General features: G+C 43.2%; 1 pseudogene; it reads left to right on the plus strand.

Moving 5' to 3' along the window:
• LOC135548033 (phospholipid phosphatase-related protein type 1-like) overlaps positions 1–13,795 on the plus strand; it is a 134,396-nt pseudogene extending 120,601 nt beyond the window's left edge.
• The last annotated feature ends 252 nt before the right edge of the window (positions 13,796–14,047 follow it).

Genomic DNA, 14,047 nt, shown 5'->3' on the forward strand with positions numbered 1-14,047 from the left:
GGATGCTGGTCCATGTTGACTCTACACGGTATCTAAAGGGTTCCACAGGGATACTGGTCCATGTTGACTCTACACGGTATCTAAAGCGTTCCACAGGGATACTGGTCCATGTTGACTCTACACGGTATCTAAAGGGTTCCACAGGGATGCTGGTCCATGTTGACTCTACACGGTATCTAAAGCGTTCCACAGGGATGCTGGTCCATGTTGACTCTACACGGTATCTAAAGCGTTCCACAGGGATACTGGTCCATGTTGACTCTACACGGTATCTAAAGGGTTCCACAGGGATACTGGTCCATGTTGACTCTACACGGTATCTAAAGCGTTCCACAGGGATACTGGTCCATGTTGACTCTACACGGTATCTAAAGCGTTCCACAGGGATACTGGTCCATGTTGACTCTACACGGTATCTAAAGCGTTCCACAGGGATGCTGGTCCATGTTGACTCTACACGGTATCTAAAGCGTTCCACAGGGATGCTGGTCCATGTTGACTCTACACGGTATCTAAAGGGTTCCACAGGGATACTGGTCCATGTTGACTCTACACGGTATCTAAAGGGTTCCACAGGGATACTGGTCCATGTTGACTCTACACGGTATCTAAAGCGTTCCACAGGGATACTGGTCCATGTTGACTCTACACGGTATCTAAAGGGTTCCACAGGGATGCTGGTCCATGTTGACTCTACACGGTATCTAAAGCGTTCCACAGGGATGCTGGTCCATGTTGACTCTACACGGTATCTAAAGGGTTCCACAGGGATACTGGTCCATGTTGACTCTACACGGTATCTAAAGGGTTCCACAGGGATACTGGTCCATGTTGACTCTACACGGTATCTAAAGCGTTCCACAGGGATGCTGGTCCATGTGGACTCTACACGGTATCTAAAGCGTTCCACAGGGATGCTGGTCCATGTTGACTCTACACGGTATCTAAAGCGTTCCACAGGGATACTGGTCCATGTTGACTCTACACGGTATCTAAAGGGTTCCACAGGGATACTGGTCCATGTTGACTCTACACGGTATCTAAAGGGTTCCACAGGGATACTGGTCCATGTTGACTCTACACGGTATCTAAAGCGTTCCACAGGGATGCTGGTCCATGTGGACTCTACACGGTATCTAAAGCGTTCCACAGGGATACTGGTCCATGTTGACTCTACACGGTATCTAAAGGGTTCCACAGGGATACTGGTCCATGTTGACTCTACACGGTATCTAAAGCGTTCCACAGGGATGCTGGTCCATGTTGACTCTACACGGTATCTAAAGCGTTCCACAGGGATACTGGTCCATGTTGACTCTACACGGTATCTAAAGCGTTCCACAGGGATACTGGTCCATGTTGACTCTACACGGTATCTACAGCGTTCCACAGGGATACTGGTCCATGTTGACTCTACACGGTATCTAAAGCGTTCCACAGGGATGCTGGTCCATGTTGACTCTACACGGTATCTACAGCGTTCCACAGGGATACTGGTCCATGTTGACTCTACACGGTATCTACAGCGTTCCACAGGGATACTGGTCCATGTTGACTCTACACGGTATCTACAGCGTTCCACAGGGATACTGGTCCATGTTGACTCTACACGGTATCTAAAGCGTTCCACAGGGATGCTGGTCCATGTTGACTCTACAAGGTATCTAAAGCGTTCCACAGGGATACTGGTCCATGTTGACTCTACACGGTATCTAAAGCGTTCCACAGGGATACTGGTCCATGTTGACTCTACACGGTATCTAAAGCGTTCCACAGGGATACTGGTCCATGTTGACTCTACACGGTATCTAAAGCGTTCCACAGGGATGCTGGTCCATGTTGACTCTACACGGTATCTAAAGCGTTCCACAGGGATACTGGTCCATGTTGACTCTACACGGTATCTAAAGCGTTCCAGGGATACTGGTCCATGTTGATGGTATCTAAAGCTGGGGATCCATGTTGACTCTCACGGTATCTAAAGCGTTCCACAGGGATGCTGGTCCATGTTGACTCTACACGGTATCTAAAGCGTTCCACAGGGATACTGGTCCATGTTGACTCTACACGGTATCTAAAGGGTTCCACAGGGATACTGGTCCATGTTGACTCTACACGGTATCTAAAGGGTTCCACAGGGATACTGGTCCATGTTGACTCTACACGGTATCTAAAGGGTTCCACAGGGATACTGGTCCATGTTGACTCTACACGGTATCTAAAGGGTTCCACAGGGATACTGGTCCATGTTGACTCTACACGGTATCTAAAGGGTTCCACAGGGATGCTGGTCCATGTTGACTCTACACGGTATCTAAAGGGTTCCACAGGGATGCTGGTCCATGTTGACTCTACACGGTATCTAAAGCGTTCCACAGGGATACTGGTCCATGTTGACTCTACACGGTATCTAAAGCGTTCCACAGGGATGCTGGTCCATGTTGACTCTACACGGTATCTAAAGCGTTCCACAGGGATACTGGTCCATGTTGACTCTACACGGTATCTAAAGGGTTCCACAGGGATGCTGGTCCATGTTGACTCTACACGGTATCTAAAGGGTTCCACAGGGATGCTGGTCCATGTTGACTCTACACGGTATCTAAAGCGTTCCACAGGGATGCTGGTCCATGTTGACTCTACACGGTATCTAAAGGGTTCCACAGGGATGCTGGTCCATGTTGACTCTACACGGTATCTAAAGCGTTCCACAGGGATGCTGGTCCATGTTGACTCTACACGGTATCTAAAGCGTTCCACAGGGATGCTGGTCCATGTTGACTCTACACGGTATCTAAAGCGTTCCACAGGGATACTGGTCCATGTTGACTCTACACAGTATCTAAAGCGTTCCACAGGGATACTGGTCCATGTTGACTCTACACGGTATCTAAAGCGTTCCACAGGGATGCTGGTCCATGTTGACTCTACACGGTATCTAAAGGGTTCCACAGGGATACTGGTCCATGTTGACTCTACACGGTATCTAAAGCGTTCCACAGGGATGCTGGTCCATGTTGACTCTACACGGTATCTAAGCGTTCCACAGGGATACTGGTCCATGTTGACTCTACACGGTATCTAAAGCGTTCCACAGGGATGCTGGTCCATGTTGACTCTACACGGTATCTAAAGCGTTCCACAGGGATACTGGTCCATGTTGACTCTACACGGTATCTAAAGGGTTCCACAGGGATACTGGTCCATGTTGACTCTACACGGTATCTAAAGCGTTCCACAGGGATGCTGGTCCATGTTGACTCTACACGGTATCTAAAGCGTTCCACAGGGATACTGGTCCATGTTGACTCTACACGGTATCTAAAGCGTTCCACAGGGATACTGGTCCATGTTGACTCTACACGGTATCTAAAGCGTTCCACAGGGATACTGGTCCATGTTGACTCTACACGGTATCTAAAGGGTTCCACAGGGATACTGGTCCATGTTGACTCTACACGGTATCTAAAGCGTTCCACAGGGATGCTGGTCCATGTTGACTCTACACGGTATCTAAAGCGTTCCACAGGGATACTGGTCCATGTTGACTCCAATGCTTCCCACAGTTGTGTAAAGTTGCCTGGATGTCCTTTGGGTGGTGGACCATTATTGATACCCACGGGAAACTGTTGAGTTTGAAAATCCCAGCAGCCTTTGCAGTCCTTGACACAAACCGGTGCTCCTGGGACCAACTACAATGCCCCATTCAAAGGCACTTAAATCTTTTGTCTTGCCCATTCACCCTCTGATTGGGACACATACACAATCCATGTCTCCATTGTCTCAAGACTTATTAATCCTTATTTATCCTGTGTTCTCCCATTGATCTACACTGATTGATTTAAGAGGATTTAACAAGTGACATCAATAAGTCTATGTCATGGAAAGTGTAGGTGTTCTTAATGTTTTGTCAACTCTCCTGTATGTCTCCTTTTGTTTTAGGGTATCTGTGTGGTGAACAACTTTAAAGGAGCCCACTCGACTGCCACCAAGCAGAAGACTGAAGATTACCGTGGTCTCCCTCTCATGACCTTCCCCCGCGTCCAGAGCCCCCTGGAGACACTCAGCGCACAGGTAACTTAGCACTACTGTTCAATATTACTGCACAGGTAAACACTACTGTTCAATACTACTGCACTTAACACTACTGTTCAATACTACTGCACTTAACACTACTGTTCAATACTACTGCACTTAACACTACTGTTCAATACTACTGCACTTAACACGACTGTTCAATATTACTGCACTTAACACTACTGTTCAATACTACTGCGCAGGTATCCACTTAACACTACTGTTCAATATTACTGCACAGGTATCCACACACTTTCAACACTACTGTTCAATATTACAGGTAACTTAACACTACTGTTCAATATTACTGCACTAAACACTACTGTTCAATATTACTGCACAGGTAACCACTTAACACTACTGTTCAATATTACTGCACTTAACACTACTGTTCAATATTACTGCACTAAACACTACTGTTCAATATTACTGCACAGGTATCCACTTAACACTACTGTTCAATATTACTGCACTAAACACTACTGTTCAATATTACTGCACAGGTATCCACTTAACACTACTGTTCAATACTACTGCACAGGTATCCACTTAACACTACTGTTCAATATTACTGCACTTAACACTACTGTTCAATATTACTGCACTTAACACTACTGTTCAATACTACTGCACAGGTAACCACTTAACACTACTGTTCAATATTACTGCACTTAACACTACTGTTCAATACTACTGCACAGGTAACCACTTAACACTACTGTTCAATACTACTGCACAGGTAATTAACATTACTGTTCAATATTACTGCACTAAACACTACTGTTCAATATTACTGCACAGGTATCCACTTAACACTACTGTTCAATATTACTGCACAGGTATCCACTTAACACTACTGTTCAATATTACTGCACTTAACACTACTGTTCAATATTACTGCACTAAACACTACTGTTCAATATTACTGCACAGGTAACCACTTAACACTACTGTTCAATATTACTGCACTAAACACTACTGTTCAATATTACTGCACAGGTAACCACTTAACACTACTGTTCAATATTACTGCACTTAACACTACTGTTCAATATTACTGCACTTAACACTACTGTTCAATATTACTGCACTTAACACTACTGTTCAATATTACTGCACTTAACACTACTGTTCAATACTACTGCACAGGTAACCACTTAACACTACTGTTCAATACTACTGCACTTAACACTACTGTTCAATACTACTGCACTTAACACTACTGTTCAATACTACTGCACTTAACACTACTGTTCAATATTACTGCACTTAACACTACTGTTCAATATTACTGCACTTAACACTACTGTTCAATATTACTGCACTTAACACTGCTGTTCAATATTACTGCACTAAACACTACTGTTCAATATTACTGCACAGGTAACCACTTAACACTACTGTTCAATACTACTACTGTTCAATACTACTGCACTTAACACTACTGTTCAATATTACTGCACTTAACACTACTGTTCAATACTACTGCACTTAACACTACTGTTCAATATTACTGCACTTAACACTACTGTTCAATATTACTGCACTATAACACTACTGTTCAATATTACTGCACTTAACACTACTGTTCAATATTACTGCACTTAACACTACTGTTCAATATTACTGCACTATAACACTACTGTTCAATATTGCTGCACAGGTATCCACTAAACACTACTGTTCAATATTACTGCACTTAACACTACTGTTCAATACTACTGCACAGGTATCCACTAAACACTACTGTTCAATATTACTGCACTTAACACTACTGTTCAATACTACTGCACTTAACACTACTGTTCAATATTACTGCACAGGTATCCACTTAACACTGCTGTTCAATACTATACTGGACCTTACTGTATCATACCATACTGAACTATACTGTATCATACTATACCGAAATAAACTGTATCATACTATACTATACTATACTATACTGTATCATACTATACTATACTATGCTATACTATACTGTATCATACCATACTGTATCATACAATACTATACTATACTATACTATACTATACTATACTATACTATACTATACTGCATCATACCGTACTGTATCATACTATACTATACTATACTATATTATACTATACTATACTGTATCATACTATACTATACTATAATATAATATACTATACTGTATCATACCATACTGTATCATACTATACTATACTATATTATACTATACTATACTATACTGTATCATACCGTACTGTATCATACTATACTATACTATACTGTATCATACTATACTGAAATAAACTGTATCATACCATATTATACTATACTATACTGTATCATACTATACTATACTGTATCATACCATATTATACTATACTATACTGTATCATACTATACTATACTGTATCATACCATACTGTATCATACTATACTATACTATACTGTATCATACTATACTATACTATACTGTATCATACTATACTGAGATAAACTGTATCATGCCATACTGTATCATACTATACTATACTATACTATACTATACTATACTATACTATACTATACTATACTATACTATACTATACTGTATCATACTATACTATACTATACTGTGTCATACTATACCGAAATAAACTGTACCATACTATACTATACTATACTATACTATACGATACTATACTATACTATACTGTATCATACCATACTATACTGTATCATACTATACTATACTATACTGTATCATACTATACTGTACTGTATCATACTATACTGTACTGTATCATACTATACTATACTGTATCATACTATACTATACTGTACTGTATCATACTATACTATACTGTATCATACTATACTGTACTGTATCATACTATACTATACTGTATCATACTATACTATACTGTACTGTATCATACTATACTATACTGTATCATACTATACTATACTGTATCATACTATACTATACTGTACTGTATCATACTATACTATACTGTATCATACTATACTATACTGTATCATACTATACTGTACTGTACTGTATCATACCATACTGAACTATACTGTATCATACTGTACTGCAAAATGCAATACTGGACAATACTATATTTTATCATTCTATTCTGTACCATACTATGGCGTACTCTACTACACCATAGTATACTGTACCATACTATACTATACTGTACCAATCTGTCCTGTAACATACTGATCCATGGTATGTGTGAATGTACTTGGAGAATGAAGCTGATTCTGATCTTTTGATTCTGGTTAGGTGTGTGTGTGTGTGTGTGTGTGTGTGTGTGTGTGTGTGTGTGTGTGTGTGTGTGTGTGTGTGTGTGTGTGTGTGTGTGTGTGTGTGTGTGTGTGTGTGTGTGTGTGTGTGTGTGTGTGTGTGATTTATATGTGTGAGGTGTGTGTGTGATTAATGTGTAAGGTGTGTATGTGTGTGAGGAGTGTGTGAGGTGTGTTCTACTTCCAGTCTTAATGTGTATTGATTAGGGGTGAAACGGTACATGTATTCGTATGGAACCTTTCAGTAGAGGTTCGGTACAGACTTCAAACACAAACAACACATTAATCATATATTATATCTAGGGAAATATATGTAAATATGTATGTATGTGTATATATATATATACAGTTGAAGTCGGACTTTTACACACACCTAAGCCATCTACATTTAAACTCAGTTTTTCACAATTCCTGACATTTAATCCTAGTAAAAATTATCTTGTCTTGGGTCAGTTAGGATTACAGCTTCATTTTAAGAATGTGAAATGTCAGAATGATAGTGGAGAGAATTATTTATTTCAGCTTTAATTTCTTTCATCACATTCCCAGTGGGTCAGAAGTTTACATACACCCAATTAGTATTTGGTAGCATTGCCTTTAAATTGTTTAACTTGGGTCAAACGTTTCGCGTAGCCTTCCACAAGCTTCCCACAATAAGTTGGGTGAAATTTGGCCCATTCATCCTGAGCTGGTGTAACTGAGTCAGGTTTGTAGGCCTCCATGCTCACACACTATTTTTCAGTTCTGCCCACACATTTTCTATTGGATTGAGGTCAGGGCTTTGTGATGGCCACTCCCAAACCTTGACTTGTTGTCCTTTAGCCATTTTGCCACAACTTTGGAAGTATGCTTGGGGTCATTGTCCATTTGGAAGACACATTTGCGACTAAGCTTCAACTTCCTGACTGATGTCTTGAGATGGTACTTCAATATATCCACATAATTGTCCTTCCTCGTGATGCCATCTATTTTGTGAAGTGCACCAGTCCCTCCTGCAGCAAAGCACCCCCACAACATGATGCTGCCACCCCCGTGCTTCACGGTTGGGATTGTGTTCTTCGGCTTGCAAGCCTCCCCCTTTTTAATCCAAACATAACAATGGTCATTTTGGCCAAACAGTTCTATTTTTGTTTCATCAGACCAGAGGACATTTCTCCAAAAAGTGCAATCTTTGTCCACATGTGCAGTTGCAAAACCGTAGTCTGGCTTTTTTATGGCGGTTTTGGAGCAGTGGCTTCTTCATTGCTGAGCGGCCTTTCAGGTTATGTCGATATAGGAATCATTTTAATGTGGATATAGATACAGATGCAGATATAGATACTTTTTCCTCCAGCATCTTCGCAAAGTCCTTTGCTGTTGTTCTGGGATTGATTTGCACTTTTCGCACCAAAGTACGTTCATCTCTCCTGAACGGTATGACGGCTGCGTGGTCCCATGGTGTTTGTACTTGCGTACTATTGTTTGTACAGATGAACATGGTACCTTCAGGTGTTTGGAAATTGCTCCCAAGGATGAGGCATTTTCTTTCCTGATTTTTTTCAATTTTGTCTTGGCTGATTTCTTTTGATTTCCCCATAATGTCAAGCGAAGAGGCACTGAGTTTGAAGGTAGGCCTTGAAATACATCCACAGGTACACCTCCAATTGACTCAAATTATGTCAATTAGATTATCAGAAGATTCTAAAGCCATGACATCATTTTCTGGAATTGTCCAAGCTGTTTAAAGGCACAGTCAGCTTAGTGTACGTAAACTTCTGACCCACTGGAATTGTGATAAAGTGAATTATAAGTGAAATAATCTGTCTGTAACAATTGTTGGAAAATTGACTTGTGCCATGCACAAAGTAGATGTCCTAACCGACTTGCCAGATATATAGTTTGTTAACAAGACATTTGTGGACTGGTTGCAAAACAACCTAAGTGTATGTAAACTTCCAACTTCAACTGTGTGTGTGTTTCATTGTAAAAAAACATTATTGCATAAATCAATGCTGTATAAATTCACGTGGGATAAATAGCCACGTAGTAATAAAGTTGTTTTATAGTTGTCTGCAGCTCATTAGTTATTTCACTCCATCGAGAACAGAGCTGAGAGACCGTCGTAGCAGCAATTAGCTTATGAAGGAACAGAGCTGAGAGACCGTCGTAGCATCAATTAGCTTATGAAGGAACAGAGCTGAGAGACCGTCGTAGCATCAATTAGCTTATGAAGGAACAGAGCTGAGAGACCGTCGTAGCAGTAATTAGCTTATGAAGGAACAGAGCTGAGAGACCGTCGTAGCATCAATTAGCTTATGAAGGAACAGAGCTGAGAGACCGTCGTAGCAGCAATTAGCTTATGAAGGAACAGAGCTGAGAGACCGTCGTAGCATCAATTAGCTTATGAAGGAAAAGAGCTGAGAGACCGTTGTAGCAGTAATTAGCTTATGAAGGAACAGAGCTGAGAGACCGTAGCAGTTATTAATTAGCTTATGAAGGAACAGAGCTGAGAGACCGTCGTAGCAGTTATTAGCTTATGAAGGAACAGAGCTGAGAGACCGTCGTAGCAGCAATTAGCTTATGAAGGAACAGAGCTGAGAGACCGTCGAGCAGTAATTAGCTTATGAAGGAACAGAGCTGAGAGACCGTCGAGCAGCAATTAGCTTATGAAGGAACAGAGCTGAGAGACTGTCGTAGCAGCAATTAGCTTATGAAGGAACAGAGCTGAGAGACCGTCGTAGCAGCAATTAGCTTATGAAGGAACAGAGCTGAGAGACCGTCGTAGCAGTAATTAGCTTATGAAGGAACAGAGCTGAGAGACCGTCGTAGCAGCAATTAGCTTATGAAGGAACAGAGCTGAGAGACCGTCGTAGCAGCAATTAGCTTATGAAGGAACAGAGCTGAGAGACCGTCGTAGCAGTAATTAGCTTATGAACAAATTAGCAGTTAGCTAAATGCTAAGGAACAACATGGCAAGCATTGGCGAGCCAGAACGAGAAGTCGCCCCAGTATCATTCAGGTCTGGCGTCTGGGAATGTTTCGGTTTCCCTGTAAACATGTAAACAACATGTAGTCTCTGTTCATTGCTGATAGCCTATTAGAGTGGTGGATATAACATCTACAACATGTCCATTGCTGATAGACTATTAGAGTGGTGGATATAACATCTACAACATGTCCATTGCTGATAGACTATTAGAGTGTTGGATATAACATCTACAACATGTCCATTGCTGATAGACTATTCAAGTAGCAATACAAGTAACATGGCTACTCATTTGCGCCAACATCCCCCCCCCAAAGTGCCAATCGGTGGGACTAGGAGAAAAAATGAAAGGGCAACCACTTCTCCCCACAGCCTTCAGGCAACAATATGCGGCTCCCTAGATGGGTCCCTACACCGTACTGTAGACTCCGTCCGGTAGGGAAAAATAAATCAACACAGCGATAGAAAAATTCATAGCTGCAGATATGAGACCCTTCTCTGTGAGAAACACGGGATTCAGGAACATGTTTCAAGTGGTCGCGCTTCATTATTCCTTCCCGTACACAATTTACCCAGACACTAATACCTTTCCTTATACAAAACTAAACTAAACAACAACTTGAGAGCGAGTTGTCAGAAACGAGGTCTGTTGCTCTAACAACAGACAGTTGGACGTCTAGAGCTACCTTACCTGTAACAGATAATTTCATTCCCTGTCCTTCAAGCACGTCCCCTTGAGAGTAGCCAAACCTGGAGGAAGATCTAAGGGAGGTAGTGGCACTGTGGAAGTTGAAACCTGGGGGAAGATCTAAGGGAGGTAGTGGCACTGTGGAAGTTGAAACCTGGGGGAAGATCTAAGGGAGGTAGTGGCACTGTGGAAGTTGAAACCTGGGGGAAGATCTAAGGGAGGTAGTGGCACTGTGGAAGTTGAAACCTGGGGGAAGATCTAAGGGAGGTAGTGGCACTGTGGAAGTTGAAACCTGGGGGAAGATCTAAGGGAGGTAGTGGCACTGTGGAAGTTGAAACCTGGGGGAAGATCTAAGGGAGGTAGTGGCACTGTGGAAGTTGAAACCTGGGGGAAGATCTAAGGGAGGTAGTGGCACTGTGGAAGTTGAAACCTGGAGGAAGATCTAAGGGAGGTAGTGGCACTGTGGAAGTTGAAACCTGGGGGAAGATCTAAGGGAGGTAGTGGCACTGTGGAAGTTGAAACCTGGGGGAAGATCTAAGGGAGGTAGTGACACTGTGGAAGTTGGAGAGGAATAACCTAACGATTCCTGTTACCACTGACAGCGCTAGAAGTATTATTAATGCAGCTGCACTAGCTGGGGCCACAGATAGGATGCTTTGCTCACGTTATTCATCTAGCATCTCAAAAAAAAACTATTTCCGTGAATCCAATTTCTCACCTCCTAGCAAAGATCAGGAAGGTGGTTTCCTTCCTTTATGAAAGCCCAACTGCATATTTTCAAAACAAAACAGGAGTTGCTGGAGCTGCCAAACCACAAACTAATCCAAGATGTCCCTACTAGATGGAATTCAAGCCATGACACGGTTGAGTGAACCCTTGAGCAGAAAGTTGTGGTATATTCTACACTGACTGATCAAGCTGTGAGGAAGACTTTGTCTGAAAATGACATAAGACTAGCAGAGGAAGTTATCAAAGTGTCACGATTTACTAGGAGTGGTGGGTGGAATCAGGCGCAGAGAGCAGGGTTCAGTAGATTCTCCGGTGCACAAAAACGGTCACGCCAACACACAGGGCGCATACAATTGACCAGCCCAAACACAGGACCAAAATAGTCCGCAGAATAAACATACGAAAACCACAATCCAACAGAGTAACAAAAACAATCCTGCACAAAACAGGGGCGGGACAACCTACTATATATAGGGACGCTAATTAAACAAAAATACACACAGGTGAAACTAATAAGACAAAACCAACAGACAAACGAAAAAGGGATCGGTAGTGGCTAGTAGGACGGTGACGACGACCGCCGAGCACCACCCGAACAGGCAGGGGAGCCAACTTCTGGTAGGACGATGACGACGACCGCCGAGCACCGCCCGAACAGGCAGGGGAGCCAACTTCTAGTAGGACGGTGACGACGACCGCCGAGCACCGAGCACCGGGGAGCCCGAACAGGCAGGGCAGGGGAGCCAACTTCTAGTAGGACGGTGACGACGACCGCTGAGCACCGCCCGAACAGGCAGGGGAGCCAACTTCTGGTAGGACGGTGACGACGACCGCCGAGCACCGCCCGAACAGGCAGGGGAGCACCGGACCCGAAGCACCGCCAACAGGGGGGAGCCAACTTCTAGTAGGACGGTGACGACGACCGCCGAGCACCGCGCGAACAGGCAGGGGAGCCAACTTCTAGTAGGACGGTGACGACGACCGCTGAGCACCGCCCGAACAGGCAGGGGAGCCAACTTCGGGGGAAGTCGTGACACAAAGTGTGAGAACCTCTTAAAACAGTTACAACACTGATCTGCACTGAGAGCATTCCATCAGTTTCCATGGTCCTGCCTATGAAAAACAAATTATCCTGATATCAATGGCGGCATCTGATGAAGATGAACACCGCAGCAAGGGATGTCGAGACTGCTAATCAGAGTTAACCTGGAGCCTAGATATGCTGACCCTGGTGTCTAAGACGTCTTACACAAGACCACCTCTATGGAACCCCGGGTTCAAGTTCCTGCTGCACCTGGATGCTGCTGCTCGTCTTAACTCACAGCAGAGATTGTGACCAGTATTACAACAGGTCTCGTGTTTATTTTTGTTATTGTGACATGTATTATTTTATTAATTAGTGATTTAACAATGAATTATAAAGTAATACTTGTAATTGTCAAAAGTAGTGCCTGATATATATTTCCAACAACAAATCATATTTTTAAAGCCACTTCACAGATAGTAATTTTTATCTAATTTAATTCTGCAGGGTCAAGCCACAGATACCACAGCAGCCAACCCCTCTCCAGAGACAGCAGACGACAGGGGTTCTCCTCCAGAAAATAAGTCTGCCATGGCTGAGATTTTTGGGGGAGTTGTTCACGACCCAGGAACAGGGAACCAAGTCAAAGTTCAAGGTCGTAGAGGAGGATACAGGGAAGTGGACTGTATTTATCCACTGACATGTTGGAAGACCAAAGGGTTAATATATCCTCATGTTGCCATGTTAGCAAGGCGCTACCTGGCTGTGCCTGGGACCTCTGTCCCTAGCGAGAGTGTATTCTCCACAGCTACCTGGCTGTGCCTGGGACCTCTGTCCCTAGCGAGAGGGTATTCTCCACAGCTACCTGGCTGTGCCTGGGACCTCTGTCCCTAGCGAGAGGGTATTCTCCACAGCTACCTGGCTGTGCCTGGGACCTCTGTCCCTAGCGAGAGGGTATTCTCCACAGCTACCTGGCTGTGCCTGGGACCTCTGTCCCTAGCGAGGGGTATTCTCCACAGCTACCTGGCTGTGCCTGGGACCTCTGTCCCTAGCGAGAGGGTATTCTCCACATTTTCTGTGCCTGGGACCTCTGTCCCTAGCGAGAGGGTATTCTCCACATTTTCTGTGCCTGGGACCTCTGTCCCTAGCGAGCCCATCTGTGCTCGCTGCAGATCATGTGGATAGACTAATCTTCTTAAAGAAAAACTAGAAAATCTGATGAAAAGATTTTGTGTTTTAGTTTTTCAAGTAACCAGTCTCAAGTGGTCCTATTTTGTCCCGTTGAAGTTCTGTTTTA

This window comes from Oncorhynchus masou, chromosome 11 (genome assembly GCF_036934945.1).
Source record: "Oncorhynchus masou masou isolate Uvic2021 chromosome 11, UVic_Omas_1.1, whole genome shotgun sequence".
Lineage (NCBI taxonomy): Eukaryota > Metazoa > Chordata > Actinopteri > Salmoniformes > Salmonidae > Oncorhynchus > Oncorhynchus masou.